This window comes from Lactuca virosa, chromosome 5, assembly GCF_052849685.1.
Source record: "Lactuca virosa cultivar CGN04683 chromosome 5, Lactuca_virosa_CGN04683_v6, whole genome shotgun sequence".
Taxonomy (NCBI): domain Eukaryota; kingdom Viridiplantae; phylum Streptophyta; class Magnoliopsida; order Asterales; family Asteraceae; genus Lactuca; species Lactuca virosa.
The window spans coordinates 164,897,757-164,911,407 of record NC_136430.1 but is presented as its reverse complement, the minus strand read 5'-3'; the positions used below and the strand labels follow the sequence as shown (position 1 = coordinate 164,911,407).

The window sequence follows — 13,651 nt, the reverse complement described above, 5'->3', positions numbered from 1 at the left end:
TGGACTCATAGTGTGTGGGCATTCCAACCTGTTGGTTGTGGGCCTGGGGTATTCCATCCCAAGGATGATTGGACCCATAGTATGTTGGCATTCCGACCGGATGGTTGAGGGCCTGGGGTATTCCAACCCGATGGTTGACTGGACCCATAGTATGTTGTTTATGATTATATGTGTATTGTTGTGGGTATGGGTATTTTGGGGGAACTCACTAAGCTTTCGGGCTTACAGTTTCAGTTTATTGTTTCAGGTACATCAGGGGATCGCGACAAGGCGAAGGCGTGATCGTACAACTCCTCATGTATTGTTTATGTTTCTTGGAAAACTCTGATATTAAACATTTTGAAAACAAGTTGTAATGATTTAATGGTTTTGAAATGTTTTTTAAAAAGTTCAAATCTAGCATGATTTTTATGGGTGTTACACAATGGCATCGACGGCTTACCCGACGATATTCTCAACATAAGTTTCTCATCGGAAGACCCATGAGCGCCTGACTAGGACCCCACAGATCCAATCATAATCCCCACCCTTGTACAACAACATCAGATCTGGTGAGCCCTGGTTGATGGAGGTAGCAGCACCGACGTCCTCTATGAGCACTGTTTCGAACGGATCCTACCATCCTGGAAGAGAAGCCTAAGACCCCCAACCCGAGCCCTACTCGTGGGCTTCATAGGACACAAGCTATGGCCACTCGGGACCATAAACCTCCTGTTGACACTACTCAGGCACGATGAAAAGGAAAGGGTAACAAGGATAATCAAGTTCTCGGTAGTTACACACAAGTCAGAAGAAGATATGATCCTAGGGCGACCTGCTCTCTTCAGACTACAGGCCATCCCATCAACAATACATGACACAATAAAATTCAGAACAACCAGCGGCTTAGCAACAGTAACATCCCTAAATACACAGGCAAAACCACTTCGGGCGATCGCCGCTTAGGCTACCGCGCACATCCCAAGAAAGCAGCGCACAACAATAACTAACACCCATACGGTCAAGCGCAAAAAAACAAATATCCACACCCAAAACAAGAGGAAATGACACCAACCCCAAACGAATAGCCTAGGGGGGAGGGCGCGATAACAACAACATACCACTCCAGAAACATGAAGGATCGTCAGCACGAACACCAAGTGAGGTTGGACATCACTGAGCGTACCTACACGCCTTCGTGCAGCAAGGTCACAAAGCATGGAAAAGAAGGAAATGAAGGAACACACACGTGAAGTCACAGAGCTCGACCGGAAACACAAACAAGGAACCACCAGCACCGGAGCAGAAGCAGAGCCCTCGACAGTACTCTCCCTAGTTAGAAGCAGGACCGGTGAGTTTGGAACACCTTCGCGAGCAACATCTGAGGCAGCAGTTTCCACTGGCTCCTATTTAGGTCCATAGGGCAGTTCATTCTCCCCTTCTCTCATCCCCTCCGACTGTTGCGGAGTGTCATCATCGGGGATGTCAACCACTACCATTGCCTCCCCCAAAAGGAAGTCCACGTTCTGCCTCTTGATCCGGCGTCGACCCGAGGAGCTAGCCTCAACAGACTCTACAAGCGGCAAATCTAGCCAGGAAAGTCGTCGTTTGGAGGCCGCACGAGTGTTACGCCGAGTCAGTCCAGTCAACGTCTCCTCCTCTTCCGTATCAGAAGGCAAAGGTTCCTCATGAGTAACACCACCGACAAGCGCGTCAATCAACACCTGACCAACGGGAGAATCAGACCCGGGCGGAGAGGCAACAAGAGGGCCGCAAGGGCCAAGGAACGATCGGAACTGACCGGTAGAGGGAGCGTCTCGTGACCTGCAAACGAGAAACACGCCAACACAGTTCATGAAAAACACAAGAAAACGACAATCCAAAGGGAGGGGGGAATGAGAGGTACTTACCATCCTTCTCAACATAGAACTGAGGCATCATCCCCCAAGCCCTCCAAGCAACACTCATCCCAACTGTAGCCAGCATATGATCCTCCTAATCCTCTCCATTGATGCAGATGGTCTTCAATTCTTGCGCCACAGTGGCACTGGCAGCCCACAGTTCTGGTGCTCGATCGGAAAAAGTAGTCAAACGAGGATAGCCAAAACCGAAAAGGTTGAGATTTACCTAGAGCCACCGGTCTTGCTAGTTTTTCTTTGGAGCTTTTTTGTTAGAGATAAAGGCGTGAACACCCCCCCCCCCTCTTGGAAAAAGTTCAAGCACTAGACAGAGTAGAAGAATTGAAGAAAGCTTTGAATGCCCAAAACTGTGGCAGAACTCCAAGGGTGCGACAAACGAGTTCAAAACCAACAATCTTGTTGACAACGTTCAGACTCAAATCGTCCATGTGGAAGCCATACTGACGCATTACCTCGTCGAAAAAGTCTGCCGTTGCCAGCCTCAGACCATCCTCGAAGATCATAATGGGGACTCCAACTTTCCCCTCCGGCGGACGAGAAATTATAGCCCCCTTTCGAGGGTATTCCACACCATGCTCAGGGAGGAAGCCAAACCGCTCTTGGAGACCGGTGAAATCGCTCGGAGAAGGAACGATTCTGGTATTGGGGCCAACCTTTATTCTTCGAAAAACAGAGAGAAAGAGGGAAAGAAGTAGCAGAAGTAAGAAGAAGTAAGAATAAAAGAGAAATCGACACAAACAGGGGAAGATTTAAATGCAGGTGTGAAGTTCAAGCGGTTATGATGATGGAAACCGCCTGTGCAGACGCTTCTGTCACGTCAAAGGTTATCAAAGATCCATCCCCACCAAAAGCGTGTCCAGATCTAAGCTAGAACAACTCAGCTACCCTAAGCAGACGCTGACGTCTACTAGCCTAGGGGACTTGATAACGTATCCCACCAGGAATACGTCAAACATAATGGAACCGTCAGTATGGTAGACGGTTTGGGCAAAGGACGGCGTATGTCTAGCGCCGCGTTCTCGCCCTCGCCCTCGCCCTCGCGATCCCGTATTCGTTCCTTGGCACCCAAGCGCCAAGGTTAGTGTCAGGACAAAATAGTACCAATTGCCTCCGAGAGCGACAGGTGTAGCGCTCAGGGTGCCTCTCCTGGAAAACCTGCACCAATAGCAAACAACCACTCACAGAGCACGATCTACCAATAGAAGGCCATCCGTCCCTGCCAAACCTGAAAAAGGTAGAAGATACTTTCGGGGATCTGTCCCCCTGACCATAGGTATAAAAAGGTTCCTTCTCCTCCAATAGAAGGGATCGAAAAAACACGACCCTTACACTCTTACCCAACATCTTTTCACCTTCTCTCTAAGAAACCAACTAACTTGATCGTCGAAGCCTCCTTCCGGGACTGCCTCCCGGACGACGACTGACGATCTTGTTTTCTTTGCTGTGATTCTCAAGCCCTTCATTCCATTCTTCAAAGAGATAGAGTTAACCCGTAGACATATCACAACAGTGTCACTATCGAAAACATATCTAATGAAGATGAAGACAATCCAAAAGAGAAGTCTCCAATCGAGTGGGATCTTCCTATCTTTCCAAATGGTCAATACTTTCCTATCTTTCCTCTCCTTTAAGTCATTAAACCTTAGAGTGATCCAATATATGAGGAAAGAAAGAGGCTAAGTGGTTTTTACTCTAAGTACCAGTAGAAGATCTATGGGTGTGGATGGTTAAGAAGAACAATTATCAAAACCAAAACTTTCTGATCTCTTCCTTTCAGAGGCACTATGTATTATGCTTTCGAACTGCATAGATCTGATGAACATGAACACTATCTCACCGAAGCAGGCATCCTAATTGCCAATCCCGCTGATCTATTGTACATTGCAAATGAGTTAAAGAGAAGAATTTCCGCCAAGGAATCAGCGAAGCCTGCTCTCATACCAATCTAAAACCTTTCTTTAAAGAACCTCCTTTGAAATTGCATCAATTGTTATGAAATAAACTTCTTATTCCTCTTCTATACATTGAAGATATGGATTCTCGCCTTGAAGGAATTGAAGATCGAGAATATGACATCACTGGCACTCCCGAATTTGGAGTTGTTTATGGACTCAAAGATACAGAAGAGAAGCACTTTTTCAGGCTAAGCTAGAAGCATTGTTGCTCTAATCCCTTCTTGAATAGCATCATGAACATTGCTCTAGAATCTCATGAAGCATCTGTTGCAACTAAATTGGAAATTATAAAGCAAATTAAATGGATGTTTGTTGTCAGAAGATTCTTCCAAAGGACAATTGATTTCCTGAACAACTCTTAAGATATCTAAATCATAAGCAGCTACGGTCACTTAGTGGAGATTGATGAACCTAAAAGTGACCCACTACAGAAGTTTATCAATAGATGATGACCGAAGTGTTGTGTTATCTGAAGTAAAGTGTCGTTCGAAGAAGAGCATCAGAGGAAGTTGACTTTAGTGTTTCGCCTTTTCGTATAAGCAATTATTAACTATTAGTTCATAAAGATGCTCGGTTATTAACTGTTTCAATAGATCTTTATATATATATATATATATATATATATATATATATATATATATATATCTTGTGTCAGATGTTATTTATGAGATTATCTTTTTTGCATGTCTATAAAAGACGAACCGGGATGTGATTCTCCTTACACCTTTCATCATCTTTCTAGAAGATATTCATTGAAATCTAAGATTGCTCTTTGTTCATCATGTTTATCTATTTACGCATTTGGTCTTTCATTATCATTCTATATATCAGTTGTCAAGTTTATATATTTCGCAACTACTTTGTCTTTAAGTAAGATTTATCCTAGTTTATAACATAGCCTTTTGCCACTTTGTCGTAGCTATAGATTAGAACGTTCTGATGGATGAGAAATCATATATAATGCTAGCTTGAATACATACATTCCACTAAATGCACTACACAATAATTTTAATATACAATTAGACGAGATATTTGAAGATTATAAATAAATTTATATTTTGTTGATATATATATATATATATATATATATATATATATATATATATATATAATAATAATAGTAGTAGGTTGTAAATAAAATATATCATAACTAAAAGAGATAGAAACAGAAAAATAAAATATAAAATAAAGGACTAAAGATGTAAAAGGATGTAATATTGAAATATTAATAAATTATATTTATAATAATTAATGTTTTAAAAATCGGATTTTTAGTTGAACCGGTTTGGTGACTGGTTCCCGGTTCAACTGGTTCGATCATCGATTCAACCGATTCGACCGCCGATTCAACCAAATTTTTTTCTATATCTGGCGGTAGTGTGCGTCCGCCTTCGAGTTGTGTAAATTCCGAAAATGTTCAATTTTCTTTAGAAATAAGTTGTTTATCTAACAGGTTAAGTAAAATCCAACTATACAAATCCAATAAACCGGTTCAAACGACTTTTTACCGGTTCTGTTACATCGGTTCAACCTGAATTTTGAAGAAACCGTCCGGTTGGATCCGGTTAGAAATTGACATAAAATCAGTCATTATTAAACCATGCTCGTATCTGGTTCCCGATCCAATCGCTGCAGTTCGATCTGCCGGTCCGAATCGATTTTTAAAACATTTATAATAATAATCGTGACATAGATTTATGAAGTAGCCACCAAATTGTTACGAAAGATGTGAGATGCAAAAATAAATTAAAATATAATATAAACATTATTTATGTGGTATACCAATATAAAAGAAATATAATTTTATATAATTTCATGATTTATTTTATAGTTATTAAAAATAAGTATTAAATGGATTATTAAAAAAATATATAAAAAGATTATTAAAAAAAATAATAATGGAAAGTTATGATTGTCAAGCAAAATGGTCAGAGAAAATTGTAAATGCATAGTCAATTGACTCTATGACAATAATAGATGTGCCATTACCAACGAGTTGAAATCCTCTAAGCCACCAGCATCCCGTCGAGTCCAATGGTCAAATATATCCTTGGTTCAAAGGTCAAAGATCAAAGGTCATCCTTCTCTCACTATCTTTAAAAAAACCTCAATTTTTATTATAAAATTAAATTCAATATTGGTATAAATATATATTACTAATATAAACTATATGACTAAAATATCTATTCAATACTTTTTATTTCAAGATTTATGTCAGCTATTTAAGAACTATAAGTGTTCATTTAATTATTCTATGTTCAGCATTAACAATGGAACTCTCTTTTATTATTTTCATTGCTCTTACCACTCTCCTCTTCTTTCTTTTCAAGTTTGCCACTCGTCAAACACCCAAGAGAAAACTCCTTCCTGGGCCATGGGGACTTCCTATCATAGGACACATGCATCATTTAATTGGTACATATCTTTGTTTCGGTCTGTATATTCTTATATATGAATCAAACATGTTTCATTTGCAGTGTTAAATCCTAAGTGATCACCACTAGATCATCTTAATGATGGTTTTGTTTTGATCTCTACATATAAGGGCATCCACAATGCATTAAAATTGTTAGGGTTTAATGGATTGACACATCATCATTTTACTTGCTATACAACTCTATATTAATTTTCCTACAATGCATTGAACTCAATAGAGTTCAATGGAATATATATTTAATAGTTAAAAGGTTTCATTTTTCCCATGGAAGAGTTCAATGACCATTGACTCCATACCCATTGAATGTCAACATGACATCCTACAATGGTAGAGTTTAATGCATTGAATGCCAATTAGGCATGCCACCTCATTCAACTCTCCCATTGAACTATGCATTGTGGATGCTCTAAATATACTTTTAATTAATTGCATCCATGCATGGATAACGCATGTATTTTGTATTTTTGTTTTCTTATAACTAAACAAATATACATCTATTGACAAACGTATATAGGTACTTTGCCACATCATGGTCTTACAAACTTAGCCAAGAAGTACGGATCTTTTATGCATCTACAACTTGGTGAGATCTCCACAATTGTGGTGTCCTCCCCAAAATTGGCCAAGGAGGTTTTGACAAACTATGACTTAACATTTGCAGATAGACCCGAAAATTTAACTGCTGAGGTTGTCGTATATCATAGCACAGATATCGTCTTTTCTCCGTATGGTGAATACTGGAGACAATTACGTAAGCTATGCACCATAGAGCTTTTGAGTGCCAAGAAAGTGAAGTCGTTTCATTCTCTCCGTGAGGAGGAGTGTTGGAATCTTGTTCAAGACATTCAATCATCTGGGCCAGGGAGACCTATCGATCTTTCCCATAGAATTTTCAGCAGGATCGCATTAATAGTAAGTAGGGCTGCATTCGGTGAAGGACTAAAGGACCCAATATTGTTTTCAGATTTGATGAGGAAGACATTAACAGAAATGGGAGGTTTTGATGTGGCTGATATCTTTCCTTCCAAAAAATTTATTCATCATCTTTCAGGCAAACGTGCTAGGTTAGCCAAGATACGCAAAGCAGTTGAGAATATAGTTAACAAAGTATTTTCTGAAACCCTAAAAAAACAGTGCAACACATCCCATGAAAGCTTTCTTGATATTTTGCTAAGAGTCAAAGATAACACTGAGTTTCCTTTGACGATTGATAATATAAAAGCAGTCCTTTTGGTAAGTTTTCAAATACCAATATATATATATATATATATATATATATATATATATATATATATATATATATATATATATATATATATATATATATATATATATATATATATAGTTAAGTTCATGTAAGACCACTATATTTTGTGAGACAGAGAGACGCAATCTTAGCCACTCAGTTCGTAGATAAAAAAAAACATTTTTAAAATGCAAAATAATTGAAAACTTTCGAATTTTTTTTAAATATTGATTTCGTCACTTTTTTATCAAAAAAATAAAATAAAATAAAAAAATTACATTTTTTTGAAATATCTGTGAAATAATCTAGTAGAATTTTAGAATATTTTAGTAGAATATTAGAATATTTTACATATCTGACAAAATCTACTAGAATACCAGAATATTCTAACATTCTAAAAATCACATTGGAATATTTACAGTGTAAGATATTCTATTATAATATTTCACGTATTAAAAAAAACAGTAATTATCTTTATTTTTTTATTTTATTTTTATTTTTTTTAGGTAAAGAAAATGACGAAAATAATAATTAAAAAAAGAATTTTCGGATTTTTCCTTTTTATTTGCATTTTAAAATTATTTTTAGATTGCGTCTCACGGTCTCACAAAATTAACATGGTCTCAAATGAACGTAAACATATATATATATATATATATATATATATATATATATTATCGTATTACAAACATAATGGTTTAATAATTATATAATACAGGATGTGTTTGCAGCTGGAGCGGACACCTCAGCAGCGACAGTTGAATGGGCACTTTCAGAAGTGATAAGAAGTCCCAGAGTAATGGAGAAACTACAAACCGAACTAAGGAAATTGCTAAATGGAAAAGAAAGGATCCTAGAGGAAGATATCCGAGACCTCGGCTACTTAAACCAAGTAATCAAAGAAACGTTGAGGTTGCACCCTCCAGGGCCTTTGCTTATGGCAAGAGAGTCTAGGGAATCATGTTTTTTGGAAGGGTACGATATACCTAAAAAGACCAAACTTATAATCAATGCCTTTGCAATAAACAGGGACCCAGAATACTGGAAAGATCCTGAAAGTTTTATACCAGAGAGGTTTGAAAACAACCCTACTAATATGGTCGGTGCAGAGTATGAATATCTCCCATTTGGAGCTGGGAGAAGAATGTGCCCTGGAGTAGGCCTAGGTTTAGCCAATGTTCGACTCCCTCTTGCTAATATACTTTATCACTTCAACTGGAAACTTCCCAATGGAGAAACGAATGAACATCTAGACATGTCAGAGTGCTTTGGCGCTGCTGTTCATAGAAAGTCTGCATTAGTTTTGGTACCAATCATCGGTTAATACTATAGTCAATGAGTATCTATGAATCTCTAAGATCAAGAAATGTGCATGACCAATAAAAAACCATTATGATTGTAATATACTAAATAATTGTTTCTTGTGTTTCTCTAATTTTCGTTAGCTCTATCAATGCAATAATATAACTTTTTTGTATTTGGGTCATTTCACATCTATAATTATTTTCCAAGGTCACTACAATAAGATATTTTCTTTGATAAAATGGTTCCTAGTTCCATATCGTAAACTAAATTTTTATTTATGTTTCATAATTTTAATTTGTAATATGGGATATTTACAGAAAAGTCCCAAAATTTTGGAAAAAATTTTAAAAAAATCCTTATTTTTTTTTAACATAAAAGTCTCATTATTTTGAAAAAATCATATAATCTATTATTTGTTATTCAAATATAAAAAATGACTTTTTCGTTAATTTAGACAAAATGTTAAATAATTGAAACTTTTCTATTAAAAAAAAACTTTTACGACTTTATTGAAACTTTTTCCAAAATTTTGGAACTTTTCTGTAGATATCCCTTTGTAATATATATATATATATATATATATATATATATATATATATATATATATATATATATATATATATATATATATATATTCTCAGTAATTTATAACCTTTATATATTAGGACAATTTGATAACTAATAACCAAGTTCAAATTAGTTTTAATTTGATATCTCAAAAATTTTGTAAGAGGTTCTACCATACAAATTTCATAGTTTTTTTATTCATTTTGAAATCTATTTCTCCTTCTACCTATTCTTCCGTTAACCCCTCATTAAAATAAGTTTATTTTGGAACTACAATCGAATGTATTAGCAAAAAAAAGCAAGGACTTCAGCGAGAAGCTCAATTCAATTACAATAAAAGTTCATAAATGGTTACAAATACACCAAACAAACCAATCACGATTGTTAAATTTACACCTACTTTAATCCAATTAAACGTGCTCATACTTATATCAATCGTCAAAAGCATTACCTCCTGCCTTTCGTTCCTACAGATAAATTTATTGTGTGCCTTCCAGATCATCTTTAAAGCTTAGTAGACAATAGACAAAATTAGCTTTTTAACATTTTACCACCTATACTAGAATTGAGAGCATCTCCAAAAGAATTGAATACGAGGAAGGTTGGTCCTTGAACATACCAGATCATTGCATCAACCACTTCCATATATGCACAACAAAACCATGATAATATATAAGTGATTGATAGTCTCCTTTGATGATTGATAGAACGGACATGATTTGGAAGAAGCATTAATCTCGCATTTTCATAAGTTAGTGAAAGTAGGGATTCTTTTTTTTGAACAATCTCCATGTAAAATAACTAACTGTTAGAGAAATCCACTTCACTCATTTGATTATGTTTGTTTGGGAATCTTTGTAGTTGTTCATAAGTTGCCACAACGCCTTTACAGTTAAGGAGTCAAAATTATCACCCTCCCAATGACATTTGGCATAGCCCTTGTTGAACTGGAATCACTCACCAAGTCAACCAAAACCATGAGTTAATTAGTCCCCCTTCCCATTCTTAATTGTTAACACCAATCCCAATTAAATCCACTATGATTCTATTCCAAGTTTTAAAATCACCCTTTACATAACCAAAAAATATGTGTTTCTCTCCAAATCATACAAATTGGGACAAAGATCTTTCAAAGCTAAATCGCAACACCAAATGTCTTTCCAAAAGTACGTCTTATCTCTAATACCCACCACCCTCTTAAACAAGTTATTTAATGTAATACCCATGTTTGCAATATCCATATCCACTTGTTATATATTGAACCAAACGCCATTTATAGATATTTTAGTTAAAGGATTCCCGTCAATGAGCTTGAGATTATGGATGGATTTTATACACGAGAACCAAAAGGAATCATTTCAAATTTTAATTTCCACCACCATTGGTGGAATCAAGACAACAAACACCACAATCACCCTTCTCTTTCGGTTTAATAACCACATCCCAAACAACCCAAAATATTTTCTTTAGTCATAATTACCTTCCCATAATAACCACATTTTAATACTCTCAAGATTGGTAATCGTCCTAGGAGCACAAAACAAAGAGATATAATAAATATGAAGACTCTTAAGAAAAAACTTCACAAGTGTGAGGCGCCACCAAACGATAAAGATTTCACTTTCCAATTTGAAAGACTAGCCTTAAATTTGTCCACCATCGGAGCTCAATGCCAAGCAAGTTTCATATTAGCCCCACTGGTAAACAAAGATAAATGAAAGGGAAATATGTGGGATCACATTTCAAAATACTATCAAATCTATCAATATCCACATTGTTAACACCAACAACAAAAACTTTCCTTTTATGTAAATTCACCTTTAACCCGATGCAAGGTACAACAAAGTAATCTATAGAGGATGAAAAAATCAATATTCGACCACTAATCAATAAAAGTTACATAATCAACATATATAAGATGAGAAATATCCATACCATTGTGAGGAAAAGAGATGCCTATAAAGTAGTAAAGGTCGCAAGCCGCCTCCATAGACAGGTGTACACTTTCCATAGTGAAGATAAAAAGAAACGGGTTAAGGGGGTCACTTTGTCTCACATCCTTTTTGATGTAAACCTGCTTAGTCGAAGATCCATTGACCAAGAAGAAGGCTCTACTAGAGGAAAGACATCCCATAACACATCTTCTCCACTTCCACCCAAACTCTATTTTCTTAATAATCAAGTCTAAAAATTCCCAAATTAAATTGCCAAATGCTTTTTCAACGTCCACCTTGAAAATTAATGTTTTTTCCTTTATCTTCTTAGACCAAGAGAATATTTCATTAAGTAAAATTAGGTCATCTAAAATACTCACCCTTCTACATACGACATATGCTCGGGACGGTAATACATTCTTTAAACGATTATAAATAAATTTGAAAAGCACCTTGTATAAGCAACCAACAAAGTTTACCCACTTATAATCCTTCAATGATAAAGGGTATCGGGTTTTTGGAATTAGATATATAAAAGAGGAGTTGTTAGTATGTATATGTATGTACATGTATGGATGTATATATGTTCGTACATACATATATACATATGTGTGTATGTATGTATCTGCTTATGTGTATGTGTAACATCCTGTTCGGAGTCTTTCCATAGTTCGGGGCCGTGAACCGAAGATCAATTATCATAAGGTAGAAGGCTTTGGGAAAAGAGAGGTTTAGACCCTTTTGGATGAGGGTAATGTAGATTATGTGATCCAAGAGTTCGGTTTGTGTTTTAGAGCCCAATGGTATAATGGTAAAAGTGGTGGTTCAGGCCTTTTACGAATTAATAATTTTAGTTCGAGGTATTTTAAGTCAAAAGTATTTAGATAGGGCTGTATAGCTCCTCAATACCTTTCTATTGATATAAAGATCGTCGAAATCAGAGTTGAAACGAAGAAGTTATGACCGTTTTAAGTTAGGACGGTTTTGGGTTAAGCCGCGTACGTTGGGCGTACGGGGAAGTATGTTGGGCATACTAGGGTATCCCTGAGTACACTGGGCATACCAGGAGTATGCTGGGCGTACGCGATCAGTGCCCAAACATTATTTTTGTGGTTTGAACCATATTTAAGCTCTTTAACTTCCCCAAACCCATTCCATTCTCAGCCTCCACCACTCAAAAACCCTCCCTTGAAACCCTAACCCTAGTTTGAGCCTTGTGAGCAAAAAGAATGTGTTTTTAAGTGCTTTGGAGTGTTCTTGGTGCATCTTGGAGAAGAAGGAGCTCATTGGAGAAGTGTTGGTTGCATCGGAGCTTGTATATACAGACTTTGTTCACCTTGATCTTTTTTCTAGAAGTATAAAGTTTGAATCTTGATGATGCATTTGATAGATCTAGCTAGTCGTGGGTGTTATGAGCTTTTGGTCACTTTAATGCATAAAGTTTAGATCTTGAAAGTTTGTAACCTTGTTATGGATAAAGTTGGAAACTTTATCTATCTAAACATCATATTGATTCAGATCTAAAAGGTTGAGACTTGGACTTAATGCGTTAAGTTGGAAAAAATGTATTTTTGGTCCCTTTGAGATTTAAAGACTAGATCTTGGTTGGTTGGACCATTCTAATAGATAAAATTGGAAACTTTATCCATTATGGAGTTATGTCATCTTGATGGTTTTTGATGAATCATGCTTAAGTTGATGTTCATATTATGGGTTTAGCTAGATAAAAACGGGTTTTGGGTCCCATTAAGACATGCAAAGGAGTAAAGTTGGCAACTTTATGGATTAAGACCTTATTTAGAGGTTAGATCTGAGTTTGGACATTTTATCCTTAAACATTAATTGCTTAATATGAAGTTTTGTTCATCTGATGAGTACGTTGGGCGTATGTATGCGTACGCTCAACATAATACATGAAGTCCTCGTCCATGAGCTTTAGTGAGTTGTACATTGTGCTTCAGTGGGCCGTACGAGTTGGGTACGCAGGGTCTTTTGGAGTTTTGGAGTTTGGTTCATGGTTTATTGCATCATATCTGAGAACGGTAAAATGGTCTTTTACCCATTGGAAGTAGAGAATATGGTTTGGGACCTTGGATTTTGGAAAGTTGTATTTAATTATTGATTAAGGATGTTTTGGTTGTATTCAGTGTGAGGATTTCGGTAGCATCAGCGCATGTGTTTTGGTTATCTCAGATTGAGGTGAGTTTTCTTACTGTAACCGTGGGCCGAAGGCACCAATGCCAGCCCATTATAATTTTATGTAGAATGCTAGTTGTCTCTGTGATACTTGCATGAAAGACTAGGATATG

General features: G+C 36.5%; 1 pseudogene across 1 annotated transcript; it reads left to right on the top strand.

The window, feature by feature from the left end:
- Positions 1–6,123: 6,123 nt before the first annotated feature.
- LOC145111968 (germacrene A hydroxylase pseudogene) lies at positions 6,124–8,860 on the top strand (annotated as a pseudogene). Its single transcript, XR_013710397.1, has 3 exons — positions 6,124–6,268; positions 6,805–7,523; positions 8,255–8,860. The product of XR_013710397.1 is annotated as a germacrene A hydroxylase pseudogene (transcript).
- The last annotated feature ends 4,791 nt before the right edge of the window (positions 8,861–13,651 follow it).